The sequence below is a fragment of the Pan troglodytes genome, chromosome 14 (assembly GCF_028858775.2).
Source record: "Pan troglodytes isolate AG18354 chromosome 14, NHGRI_mPanTro3-v2.0_pri, whole genome shotgun sequence".
NCBI classification, from domain to species: domain Eukaryota; kingdom Metazoa; phylum Chordata; class Mammalia; order Primates; family Hominidae; genus Pan; species Pan troglodytes.
The window spans coordinates 75,822,606-75,837,169 of NC_072412.2; the positions used below are offsets into that span (position 1 = coordinate 75,822,606).

At 34.7% G+C, this 14,564-nt stretch overlaps 1 long non-coding RNA gene across 1 annotated transcript in view; it reads left to right on the plus strand.

Moving 5' to 3' along the window:
* The window catches only part of LOC134808139 (uncharacterized), a 57,363-nt gene that overhangs the window by 25,257 nt on the left and 17,542 nt on the right, over positions 1 to 14,564 (plus strand). Inside the window, exon 4 of the long non-coding RNA XR_010150511.1 lies at positions 14,167 to 14,240. This is a non-coding gene — a long non-coding RNA (uncharacterized LOC134808139). The remainder of the gene's footprint in view (positions 1 to 14,166; positions 14,241 to 14,564) is intronic.

Genomic DNA, 14,564 nt, shown 5'->3' on the forward strand with positions numbered 1-14,564 from the left:
AGGTGGCTGGGCATGGAGGCTCACGCCTGTAATCCTAGCACTTTGTGGGGCTGAGGCAGAAGGATTGCCTGAAGCCAGGATTTCGAGAGCAGCCTTGGTAACATAGTGAGACCCTGTGTCTACAAAAAGTAAAAATAATAAAATTTTAAAAATACCCAGATGTGATGGTGTGCGCCTATAGTCCTAGCTACTTGGGAAGCTGAAGTGGGAAGACTGCTTGAACCTAGGAGTTCGAAGCTGCAGTGAGCTATGACCATGCCACTTAAACAGCGAAACAGTGAAAAAAATAGCATAAAGGAATATGTACTGTAATATTTAAGTATTGGATTTTTAGTAACGAAAAGTTTCTAATGGTTAACTGTGTTTCCCCACAACGATACGTTTAATTCCTAATGCCATGTACCTGTGAATGTAACAATATTTGGAAATTAGGTCTTTGCTGATATAGTTAGTTAAGATGAGGTCCTAATAATTTGTGGTAGGTTCCAATTCCATATGACTGCTATTCTTATAAGACGAGAAAACAGAAACACAGAAAAAAGGCTTGAAAAAATACAGACATAGAAAGGCAGAGACTGGAGTTGTGCTACTACAGCCAAGGAATGCTTGGGGGTCCCAGCCATTGGGAGAGTCAGGGAGATGCTCCCCTACAGGATTAGAAAATATATGGTCCTGCTCACATATTCATTCTGGACTTGTAGCCTCCACAACTACAACTATGAGACAACAGATTTATGTTGTTTTAAGCCACCCACTTTCTGGTACTGTGTTACGGCAGTCCTCTAAGATGAGAACAATATAGAAAGTCAGTCATATCCTTCCAGAAATTAACAAGCTGGAATCACATTTTATTCATTGGCCTAGTAAATTCCTTTGCCATTCTCAGTATTTCTAGAAAAATATCGGGTTGTTGTGTTTTATTTTTATTTTTTACTTTTTTGTCTGATAATGAAAAGGATAAAAAATCAGCTAAATAACAGGATTTTTGTCATTTGAGGATATCACTTACTAACAAGAGCTTACATATTTGAATGGACCAACAGGTAAATAACAGGTACCTGTAGGCCATCCATATTGTCAAACTAAGTGTAAGTTACAAAACGTAGAAGACATACTTAGGATTCAAACAATAAAGATTCAGAGAAGAGCAATTGCAATCTCTCTCCTATGCACAGAAAACTGAGTGAAGCATTTTATATTTTAATTTGTGTTTAGTGGTGATGGCAAGCTCATCAAAGAATGGAACATTGATGCCTCAGCATTATAGGAGACATAATCTTCATAGCCCTAAATGCTGCACAGGCAGGTACAGAATTGGGCGCATGTCTCATGGTGGCCAGCAGCTTGCCTTCATAGAAAGGATACTTGTTGAGCAGAACTCCATGCACTGGTTACCATGCCAGGGAAGGACTCCAACTACATGGAGGATAGCAAAGCTCATCCCAAAGCCAGCCGACAGGAAGAGAAATCTAAACATGTCTACTCAGTGCAACTTCCTATGGCAATTGCCATGGAAAACATGATAGAGGCAAGCACTGGATTCAACAATGTGTTTCCTGCATAGAAAAGAGACAAAGCTAGATTAGCTACAGTGGCGTGCCTCAGTCCACCATGGCTAGTGGCTGCCCTTGGAAATCAACACAGGGCAACTGGCTTACATGTACCAGAATAGAAGGACTGCAATCTGTCCCCTATGAAGTCTGAAGTACCAAAATCTGAGGGCATATCTGAGGGCCACTGACACACATGCTTGGCCTGGATAAAGGAGGAGCACACCTTGAGTCTGAAACGGGAAAAGATATCCCCACACGAGGTGATAAGCCCAGCACAGGCTGTGTGGACTCTTGTTCTCTTGGGATAGAAGTGTTTCAGGCCCAGTGCCCATTCCTATTCTTATGTGGCTGAGCAGAAATCAAAGACTGCAAGGACGAGACTACCTAGCCCAAAAATCATAAACTTCAGTTCTGAACAGAGGCTGCAAGTCCACCCGATCCACTTTTCCTCAATTTCCTTTTCTTTGCCTGACTTTTTCTTTATTATCATTTTGAGTATTCCAGAAACCCATTATAAGTCATTACTTCACTGCAGTCACAAGGTCCCTAAGGGAAGAACTTGCCCCTCCTTTTTTGGGCCCCTATGTGACACGTCAGATCTTTAGTTCAGGTTTGTCAATACTATTTCTCCACTTCTTTTATAAGCTATTAATTCAGTTTCCATGACACCAAACTCCTTATCCTATTTCATTGACCACATGGTTACTGTTCTCATTAATTATTGTGTCTTTTACTTAATGGCTCTCTCTCTCTCTTTAATTTTATCTTCTCACTCTACACTCCCTTTTTTGATAAACTGTCTATTCCTATGGTATACTTGGCCATCGTAATTGTGATAATGTCCAGATTTCTATTTCTCATATCACCTTCTTCCTTGAGTATGGACTCATGATTCTGCTTCCTACTGGGAAGTTCTGACAACATCTATAATTTACATGGGTCCATATTGAACTTTTTTTCTTACATCCCTTTCCCTTAATAACAGCATTTCTTATCTGCACTACTATGTACAAATTTCATGATAGGAAATCCAAGGCAGAATTATCTTGGTGACACTCATGGGTACCACTATTAAGATTCTTCTGTCACTCATTTTTTGATCATGAATTTATAGTGACTACCCAGATATATAGTACAAGACATAAAATTGAATCAATTATCTAAAAAACAAAACAAAACTACCAGTGGTAAATGGATGATTTTCAAATATGGCATTTCAGGCTGTTATAAGAAAACTTTTACACAAATTAAATTAATGATATTTATCTGAGCAAGAACAATTGATAAATTAGGCCGCACTCTAAAACAGAACAGATGCAGAGAGTTCTGATGAACAGTGTGAGCAGTGGGTTTTTAGAGGCCAAACACAGAAGCAAATTAGAAAATCCTCTGATTGGCTACAGGTAGGTGTCTGACTTATTTGATGGTGCGAAGAGGCATTTCTTTTGCGGGGGCAAGTCTGATCAGTTGTTTGCCTGTGATTGGCTGAAGCTCAGTTGTATGTAATTGGTAGAAACCTGGCTATTTGTTATGAAATAATATTCTCCTAAGTTAGATTTTGGTTTATGTACTAATTTAGGTTGCAGTTCGTTATATAGCAACTCAAAGTACAGAGACAGCCTCAGACATTAACTGAGGTCTCCTATTTTTTAACTTAATAATACAAGAACAGTCTTCCAAGATCCAAATACACATTTTAAAATTCTGCACATCTATAACTTCACCACATCATATCCAAATTGTATCCTACTTTTTTGCCTTTTATATTAATATTCATAATAAAATTTGTATAATATTAAGTATAATTATTTCATTTAATAGTATTCACTTAATGGTACTCATGCCACTCATTTGCCCAAGCTAAATCTTACAGTCTTTCCAGTTCTTACAATTTTAAAATCTCCTCATATTCAGGAAATCATCAAGACCACTAGCAGAACTCCCTTACAGACCTAGACCTCCCACCTCTAGACTCATACATGAGAGAGAGAGAAAGTTTTGCTTTTCTCAACACACAGTTCTTTTGAGTGCTTCTTTACTTTCAGCCAAACTTAGTTCCAGTTAATAGGTTTTAATATATACTTAAACAAATTATTATATTAAAAGTAATGAAGTAAAATTATTTCAACTTACAACAGTATAAAATAAACGTTTCGTAGGGAAATGAACAGAACTACTTAAAACTTCAGAACACAAGGCTATTTTACTAGATTTTGTTCAGTTTAATAGAAGGATGTTCCACATCACAGACAAGATTCCAGTGTTTAGTTGCGATACTGGCCAGAAGGAGGATCCCTTCTGAGATGTGATCACTGTCAAGAAAGACTTAACACATGAGAGAGATCTGCAATTCCATTGCCAATCATTCAAAGTTCCTTGAAGATCAACAATTTCATCAAGAAAGACTTGTTCTTTGAAATTTAGAATATCCAGAACTTTTCTTACATAATAGCCTATAAACTTCAGTATAAAACAATAATCATTAATAGTCACTGGTTTATTTCTTTAAAAATCTTGTCAAACAATTTTAAAATTCAGCGGAATCGCTCCTTAATGCAATTAAGATGTTTAGCAGCTTTAAGTAGTTATCTTAACATTTCTGTATCTCCAGGGTCAAAGTGTCATATTCATGGCTAGATTTTGTAGCAAGAGCAGCAGTTTATCTATGTGAAACACCTCTTATTGGTTCAGCTTATCTCAATATGTTATTTCTATGCCATGGTGATATTTGCTATGAAAGCACTGATATATTTTAGAAGATATTCTCCATTCATATGGGTCCTTCTAGTTTGGCAGAGCTAAATGGACTTTGTTATTTATATTTCATCTGACAAAATGGAAAAGTTTAGGTGAACTGACATGACCAGATTTTGTTTGTAGTACACTATTTTGATTTGAATTATTATAGATAATTTACATTTCTAAATGCATCTCTAATTCCAAAATGAAGAACTACTGTACCTCAGCAATGATGCTGTTTTTCTGGCTCCAGATCATTTTAAAGCAGGTTTAATCAGGACCCTGAGAATTATCTCAACTGTGATAATTGCTGTGATATTTGCAATAAAATGTTATAAAATAACTACTTAATACTTACTGTATTAGTCAATTCTTACATGGCTATAAAGAACAACCTGAGACTGGATAATTTATGAAAAAAAGAGGTTTAATTGACTCACAGTTCCATGATCTGTACAGGAAGCATGGCTGGTAAGCCTCAGGAAACTTACAAACAAGGCAGAAAGTGAAGGGGAAGAAAGCACATTTTACCATGGTGGAGCAGGGGGATAGAGAGAGCAAAGGGGGAAGTGCTACACACTTTTAAACAACCAGACCTTGAGAGAACTTATTATCACGAGAACAACATGGGGGAAATCCGCCCACGTGATCCAATCACTTTCCACCAAATCCCTCCTCCAACATTGGGGCTTACAATTCAACATGAGATTTGGGTGCCGACACAGAGCCAGACCATATCGCTTGCAATGTTTCCCCCTGTTGTGCTACATCTTGTTTATCAAGACTATTGCAATTTTAGACTTGGCTTTAACAATACATTAAATTTAATTCAGTTACTTGTTGTACCTTCAAGAGATTTTTCAGGCTGGATAGCTCTGATCCTGAAGATAAGACCAGATTTAAATTAAAAAAAAAAGTTAACTTTCATTACCAAGCTGCTAAAATCTAAATTTTAAATGTTAATTTTTTATCAAATTTGTGTTATTTTCTTTCATTTAAAGCTGAAAATTTTAAAACGCAAAAAATAGGTTCTATTGTCATTGTGTTTTGATCTGGGTTTTATAAACCTATCTCATTATATTTATTCATTCAGAAAATATTTATTGAGTGTCTCAGTTCTAGGTGCTATAGATTTATTAATAAACTCAACAGACACAAATATTTGGCAGTTTTGTTCACAGTCACCAATAATATTCATCATTTCAATATTTAGCTGTTAAAAAAATTAATCACTAATATAGTGTGCATTCCAAAATGAAAGAGGAGAGAGGAAGGGAACATAACTAAATACCAATCTATACTTTCTATATTTATACAAATTTCATACACTAAACAATTATTAGTAATTAGAGGTAACATTTTAACCTTTAATTTAAAACAATGTAAAAATTCATAATGAAGTCCAGTACATGATAATTCTCATTAATAATTTAAATAATTTATACCAAGTAGTTATAGTGGTTGGTTCAATGAAAGACTTATGGGAATGCATGCCTATAATTTATAAGATCTGCCACCCTACCAGCCTTACTGTTTTTCTCATTGGTAATATTCATGAAGTCACTGGTAATTTTACATTTTAAAATATGCAGTATGAATTGCATATATAGTACTTCTTAAATGTCAACACATTTATCTTAAATCATTTATCGAAGTATGAGAAGTACCTATCATATTTTGGTAAATAATACCTTTAGGTTTTTCCTAGTTCTTGGCTCCAGACTAACCATCTTGACCTGTCATTCTAGTTTGTACTTCTGAGACATTCTATAGTCTGTGTCTGATATTCTCTACTATTTCCTCATTTGTCCTTGCATTCAGATTGCCTTTTCTGACTCCCAGCTTCCACGGAGAGATTAACTCTGTTGGCTGCAGCCCTATTCCCAATTCCTTGGCTAGACCCTGGGTCCTTCATGTTAGAAAACCTGGCTTTACTACTACTACTACTACTACTACTACTACTACTACTACTACTACTGCATTTTTAAAAAATATATTATCTTATTTTACTATTTGATGTTATAATTATTATATATATTTCCACACTTCCTCATACTGCTTATCTCTTAAGAATTTATGAATAAAGAATTGATTTTTCAATACATCCTTCCAAAAATTATCTGATGTTGAGTTAATTGTTCTCTCTTGTGCATTCTCAATCCTCACAAGCCTTTCTCAAACACAATGTTTATCAAAGAAAATTGTAGCAACCAATACACTTAGTGGCATTTCTCACAGAGTTTGAGTGTAGGAAACAGTATTCACTGTATATTAGTCATTTTGCTCCCAATAGAAGGTGCATAACATAAATTATTTAAGTGGATAAATGCTTTATTTTCCTTTATAAAAGTAACTTCTTGCTTCACTGACATTTCTATACAACTATTCTTTACTAGAGTAAGCAAGGAATGAATTCCTAGCTCTATTTTTTAATCACAATTTTTGAAAGTTTTGGATATTTTCAAGGTTTATGATATTTTAATGTAGACATATTATAGATTATAATCTGCTGGAACCTAAACCCATATAGTTCTCCCCATACACCAAAAAATAAAAAATAACACACTCTAACTTTTAAATTTAGTAGCTAGTAATTAGGGCTACAACTCTTCATTAAAAATTTTCTGATTGAATCAAGAAAAAGTCAGAGCCTAATTATTACTCTGCACTAAAAGTAGGAGCAGTGGTAGAAACTGATGGAGTTAGTATATTACAAGTACATACTGAGTCAAACTATGCTAAGTGCTTTGAATTTATTATTTCCATGTGGAAATTATAATAAAATATGACCAAAATGTTCCTCTGTCAACAATAAGTTATTTATTTTTGTATTTTCTGACCATCTTAAAAAGTTACTGGAGTAAGTATTCGATAAATTTGAAGAATTTAGTTTTAGTCTTGTAATAACAATGTCCACCCTACTTCTTCACTAGGTGAGCCTATCTGTATCTTAAATACTTTCATTCTGTATATGCACTGAGTTATTGTAACTAATAATGCCAAAATTTAGGGCATGTGTTTTAAACAATGTGTAGAGTTACTAATTTCACTTCCCCTAGCATTTGCTTACCATAACACACACACACACACAAAAAAAAAAACTGAGAAGAAATGTTAAAGTCATAAATAAAAGTAATTCAATGGTTCATAGCTATGATAACACTCATAGAATGTCTTCACCCAATTATGTATAACTCAGGAATCCTCTGAATGTGTATTCCTCTTTAGGCACTTTATCTCTTCTGCAGATGAACTTTCTTTGTTTTTCTATGCATGTGGTGAAAAATGGTTTTATATCATTTTCCTGATTTAATGCCCCCTAACCCTGTTTTAGTAATCTCAAATTCAAATTATTTGAAAGAAAAAAAAAAGACACTGAGTGTTCCAGCTTATTCTATGAACTGGTCTTTGTGGGCCAGGTTTCTACTTGAGATCAAATAAGCTATGGTCAGTAGAGACAAGGCTATCTACGATGGACATAGTTGTAGAGGTCCACTCCTGTTTGTGTTGGGATTAGTGATTACAGTGGATAAACTGAGTCTCATTCCTACCATAGTTGAGCCATTTACTTGTAGTCTGAACAATAAAAGACTATATTTAGTTTTTATATTTAGTGATGAGTTTGAAGCCTTGATAAGCCTTCTCAGGCACTGTATTTTCTTGCTGTACATCCTCAAGGCTTCCCTAGTTCTTACAGTAATTTTATGTGAATGGGAAAAAGTTGATCCTTCCTCAAGTTTCTTTGCTCTTATCTGTTAAGACTATCATAACAAATACCTCTTTCTTCATCAATATATTTTACTGCTATCTCCTGGAAATATGTTGTAATAAATATTAAATCTATAGTGTCTATAGTTTGAATAACACCTCCTTACATATTGCACAGTGTTCAACTCGCCCAACTGCATGTGGCACCCCCTACAGATTCTTACCATATATTTTTGTTTGAGTGGACATTTGGCATAATGAAAGTATTTATAACTGCAAAATATTTTAATCTTTCAAATATATTTTTGGAACATCATTATTTTATGTGTATGGAACTTATTATTTGCAGAATACAAAGGGGATATAGTATGCCCTGGGAAAAAGAAAACTTATAATGCCTTAACTAATCTGTAAGAAATTTATATATACAAATATGTGTGTATATATACATATGTGTGTGTGTACATATATATATATTACCATTTCACTCTCTTAACTTTAAAGTGTTGTTTTGTTATTTTTTTGCCCCACTCAAACTCCAAAAAAACCAGGAAACTGATTATAACATTTTTATTCATTCATCAAAATGGCGAAAACAGTATTCTATTTATAAGGAATACTGGTTATTAAATATTACTTATACTATATTAAAAATAGAATGTTTCAGAAGGTCAGTATGATAAAACCAACACACATATATACATATAATTTTTTTGTTATTGTTGAAACAGAGTTTTTTGCTTTTGTTCCCCAGACTGGAACACAATGGTGGGGTCTCGGCTCACTGCAACTTCCACCTCCCGGGTTCAAGCGATTTGCCTGCCTCAGACTCCCGAGTAGCTGGGAGGACAGGCACACACCACCACACCTGGCTGATTTTTGTATTTTTACAAGAGACAGGGTTTCTCCATGTTGACCAGGCTGGTCTCAAACTCCTGACCTCAGGTGATCCACCTGCCTCGGCCTCCCAAAGTGCTGGGATTACAGGCATGAGCCACCGTGCTTTGAACACATTTTAACATGTACAGAATATGGGTATTTGTGTGTTTCTAGTGTAAGTCTGTGAAAGACAAATCTGAATAAAACTTTGTGATAAACAAGTTTATTTATAACTTGGGGTTATGAGTCCACTGGGCTTTAGGCTAATGCTTTTCTTCCAAGGTTCTTAACATTTCATTTGCATTTAAAATTGTTATTAATTTACCTTTAAAGGGGTAGAGATTGTCACCTCTTTTTATAACGCTGAATACAGTTGATTCAAAACCTTTCCCTCAGGAAGGATGTAGATTTTCTTTAAGTCCTCATTAGAGCTATGTTTTAGCAATTGTGTAGTATGATGTTTGTATTACTTTATATGTGTTAGCCTGCAAGGTGTGCCCTCAAACTTTCTTTGTATGTCTATGGCTTCATAACTGCACCATGGAAATAGTAATTACTTGTTGTAATCACCATTAGACAGTGTTCTTGACTAACTAGATAGCATAGATCTTAGGAGAAAAGTCCTTTATATTCTGTACCAGATTATCTTGCCAACTTTTGATTTTTTTTTTGGAGAAGAATACTTATAAAGGCAACCAATATGAATAGATACTACACTGCAATGTAAATTCATAAATGCGGCCGGCCGCAGGGCTCATGCCTGTAATCCCAGCACTTTGGGAGCCCGAGGCGGGAGGATCACCTGAGGTCGGGATTTTGAGACCAGCCTGACCAACATGGAGAAACCTCCTCTCTACTAAAAATACAAAATTAGTCTGGTGTGGTGGCACACGCCTGTAATCCTAGTTACTCAGGAGGCTGAGGCAGGAGAATCCCTTGAACCCGGGAGGCAGAGGTTGCCGTGAGCCGAGATCGCGCCATTGCACTCCAGCAACAACAGTGAAACTCCGTCTAAAAAAAAAAAAATCGTAAATGTACATGACATTTACAAATACAGAATGTTCATGTTACTACATTTAATCTCCTTCTAAATAGTTTACCAACTTGCTGATAAAATAATTAAAACAAGTTTGCATTTGAAATATTAGATTCTATTTTTCTATTTACATCCTTTTTCATGTTCTTGGATTTAATCTAAATTTCCTCAAGTGAATTTCCCTCTCCTTTTCCTTTCCTCTAAAATGCTTGTTGCCCTGAGGTATCACCCAGAGGAATTTACCTATTGATGATGATGAGAGTCTTCTTTCAAATTTGAAGCATCAGTAATAAATCTAAAAAAAAAAAAGGTACTGAGTTTATTTAAATTAGTTCCTTATTATAAACTGATTTCTCTACCTCTGCTGGTGTTCTGTGCTCACGTCAAATGAAAATTAAGGTTTTTTTCCTTACCATGATATATATACTTTCTGCAAATTTGAAATAAGTTCATGCATAAGTGAGGCTAATTATATTATCTTAGTGTACCTATGTGTGTACCTGTGCTTAATTAGAGAGAACTTAGGTTGAGCAGTGGGTACCTCACCTCTGTTTTGTATTTTCTGCACATAAATGTTTTTTACTATATTGCAGCAAATCTAAATAATACATATACTACTGGAACTCTATGAAGATTTTTATGGCAGAATTCGTGTTTAAGTGCTTGATCTCTCTAGAAATAAGTTTTTATATTGGAAGACTTCCATTTAAGTTTGGGAGTATGGAAATTAGTTATTTTTCACAAAGTGTGTTGACATGGAAATTCATAGCTATATTTTAAAATGATTTAATGATATATTGAGAAGATTAAAATAAATTCTTATTTACGAATTTTGTTTTTATGTATAGCCAAAGTGGTATGTAAATTAAAAGATTAGATCATTTGATTCTATACCTTTATTGGTTTTTATCAGAAAATAAAACTGTCACAGAATGGTTTTGGGAAAATAAATTGGGACTACTGTGGTGAAGCATATAATCCAGTGTCTGACACAAAATCTTGGTAAATATTAAATTTTAATATTTTTATTTTTCTTATTGCCCAGAAATATTTGTCTGTGTGGCTTTCACATTCTTCATCCCATTATCAAAATGGCTTATCACATATGCACTGTCTCTTATTAAGTACAATTTTCTCCATCCGTTTACATTTCGCATAAAAACTTCCCATTTCATGGGTTACCTGGAAATTCTCCCTCTTTGTGTGACCTGTAATGTGGCTCTAATTGTCATTACTAATTTTTTGAACTTCTCTAATTTTACATATATCACCTGTTTTTTGTCCTAGTAACCTAGTTGAGTAATTATTTTTCTTATTTTTATTTTCTGAATAGAAGTTGCAAAGTGTCTATTCATTTTTATACCCAATAACCTGGCATAGAGTCCAATATGTAATATTCAACTGAATTCAATCAATGTTTTCAGTATGTATGCAAATGGGATACTTCTTTTTGTTGAGTTTTAAGAGTTCTTTTTATATTTTTAGGTAAGAGTCCTTTAATATATCTTTCCCAAATGTTTTCTACTAGTCTGTGCCTTGTCTTTTTATTCTCTGGCAATGTCATTCTCATAGCAGAAATTTTTAATTATAATGAAATTCATCTTATCAATTTATTATTTCATGGATTGTGCCTTTGGTATTGCTAAAAAGACATCACCAAACTTAAATCATCTAAGTGACCCTCTCCTATGTTTTCTTCCAGGAATTTAATAGTTTTCCACCTTACATTTAGATCTGTGATACATTTAGATTTATTTTTTCAAGGGTATAGTATTGCCTTGTTTTTGGCTAGGTAGATTTGTAAACAAAATTTCTAAGTGTGTAATCCAATTTCTTTCTATGTCAAGGTGTCACACCTTGCCTAAAAAGTGTTGTAGGCCTAACATGTAAGTCTTTAATCCATCTTGAATTAATTTTTGTATAAGGTGTAAGGAAGGGATCCAGTTTCAGCTTTCTACATATGGCTAGACAGTTTTCCCAGCACCATTTATTAAATAGGGAATCCTTTCCCTATTTCTTGTTTTTGTTAGGTTTGTCAAAGATCAGATGGTTGTAGGTATGCGGCATTATTTCTGAGGGCTCTGTTCTGTTCCATTGATCTATATTTCTGTTTTGGTACCAGCACCATGCTGTTTTGGTTACTGTAGCCTTGTAGTATAGTTTCAAGTCAGGTAGCGTGATGACTCTGGCTTTGTTCTTTTGGCTTAGGATTGACTTGGTGATGCGGGCTCTTTTTTGGTTCCATATGAACTTTAAAGTAGTTTTTTCCAATTCTGTGAAGAAAGTCACTGGTAGCTTGATGGGGATGGCATTGAATCTATAAATTACCTTGGGCAGTATGGCCATTTTCACGATATTGATTCTTCCTACCCATGAGCATGGAATGTTCTTCCATTTCTTTGTATCTTCTTTTATTTCATTGAGCAATGGTTTGTAGTTCTCCTTGAAGAGGTCCTTCCCATCCCTTGTAAGTTGGATTCCTAGGTATTTTATTCTTTTTGAAGCAATTGTGAATGGTAGTTCACTCATGATTTGGCTCTCTGTTTGTCTGTTATTGTTGTATAAGAATGCTTGTGATTTTTGTACATTGATTTTGTATCCTGAGACTTTGCTGAAGTTGCTTCTCAGCTTAAGGAGATTTTGGGCTGAGACAATGGGGTTTTCAAGATATACAATCATGTCATCTGCAAACCATAAAAACCCTAGAAGAAAACCTAGGCAATACCATTCAGGACATAGGCATGGGCAAGGACTTCATGTCTAAAACACCAAAAGCAATGGCAACAAAAGCCAAAATTGAAAAATGGGATCTAATTAAACTAAAGAGCTTCTGCACAGCAAAAGAAACTACCATCAGAGTGAACAGGCAACCTACAAAATGGGAGAAAATTTTCACAACCTACTCATCTGACAAAGGGCTAATATCCAGAATCTACAATGAACTCAAACAAATTTACAAGAAAAAAACAAAAACCCCATCAAAAAGTGGGCGAAGGATATGAACAGACACTTCTCAAAAGAAGACATTTATGCAGCCAAAAAACACATGAAAAAATGCTCATCATCACTGGCCATCAGAGAAATGCAAATCAAAACCACAATGAGATACCATCTCACACCAGTTAGAATGGCGATCATTAAAAAGTCAGGAAACAACAGGTGCTGGAGAGGATGTGGAGAAATAGGAACACATTTACACTGTTGGTGGGACTGTAAACTAGTTCAACCATTGTGGAAGTCAGTGTGGCGATTCTTCAGGGATCTAGAACTAGAAATACCATTTGACCCAGCCATCCCATTACTGGGAAATACTCAAAGGGCTATAAATCATGCTGCTATAAAGACACATGCACACGTATGTTTATTGTGTCACTATTCACAATAGCAAAGACTTGGAACCAACCCAAATGTCCAACAACGATAGACTGGATTAAGAAAATGTGGCACATATACACCAGGGAATACTATGCAGCCATAAAAAATGATGAGTTCATGTCCTTTGTAGGGACATGGATGAAACTGGAAACCATCATTCTCAGCAAACTATCACAAGGACAAAAAACCAAACACTGCATGTTCTCACTCATAGGTGGGAATTGAACAATGAGAACACATGGACACAGGAAGGGGAACATCACACTCTGGGAACTGTTGTGGGGTCGGGGGAGGGAGGAGGGATAGCATTAGCAGATATACCTAATGCTAAATGACAAGTTAATGGGTGCAGCACACCAGCATGGCACATGTATACATATGTAACTAACGTGCACATTGTGCACATGTACCCTAAAACTTAAAGTATAAAAATAATGAAATTTTAAAAAAAGTGTCATAGACATAATATATCTTGATGTTAGTAAGACATGTTTATTAAGTCTAAAATACAGTATTTTCAATGATTTTTCATATAAAATTAAGTATGTGTTTTGGCAAATGGGAATGACTGTGTTGTGTGCCTTCTTTTGGATATGTTTCTGAAAAGCTACAAGTGGATTCCAGAAGAGTGAAAATAAGCAAGTCAAAATGCAATGTATTGTCTGAAGACAATGAATTATATAAAGATAATACAACTAACTTCGAAAAGGGACTTGCATTCTAGAAAATAAATATTGTTCACTGTTTTAAAAACTAATATAAGAATGCTAGTTAAACTTTCCATGATGTGAATTTATAAAACCTGCCAAAGTTATAGAGAAAATAAGTATAATTTGAAAGGACTTTGACTAATTGGAATTTTCTTTTTTTTCCTAGTTCTATATCTGGATAAAGTGCGAAGGAGCTTAAATCTGTTGAAACCCAAAATTTGCCTCCATTTAATGGCTTAGGTGAGTCTGTCATTATATAGATGGAGCATATGTTACTCTCTTCAGTGTTTTCTTCACTGCCAATCCTGTTTCAAATTGTATGAGTGATCGAAATTGAGCCCAATGACATTCTAATCAAGAGAAAAGAAGTATATATGGTGCCCAATTACCTGAATCAAATTGAATTATTTACTCATTTATTCTTCCTTATGTTTCAAAAATAAAGATGTCATTAATCCAGATTTTAAATATCAGAATGTATTATATAACATTTCAGTAGTAAACCAACAAATATCTGAGACAGGTCTCTACCAAGTTAGAGGTTTATTTTGCCAAGATTAAGGA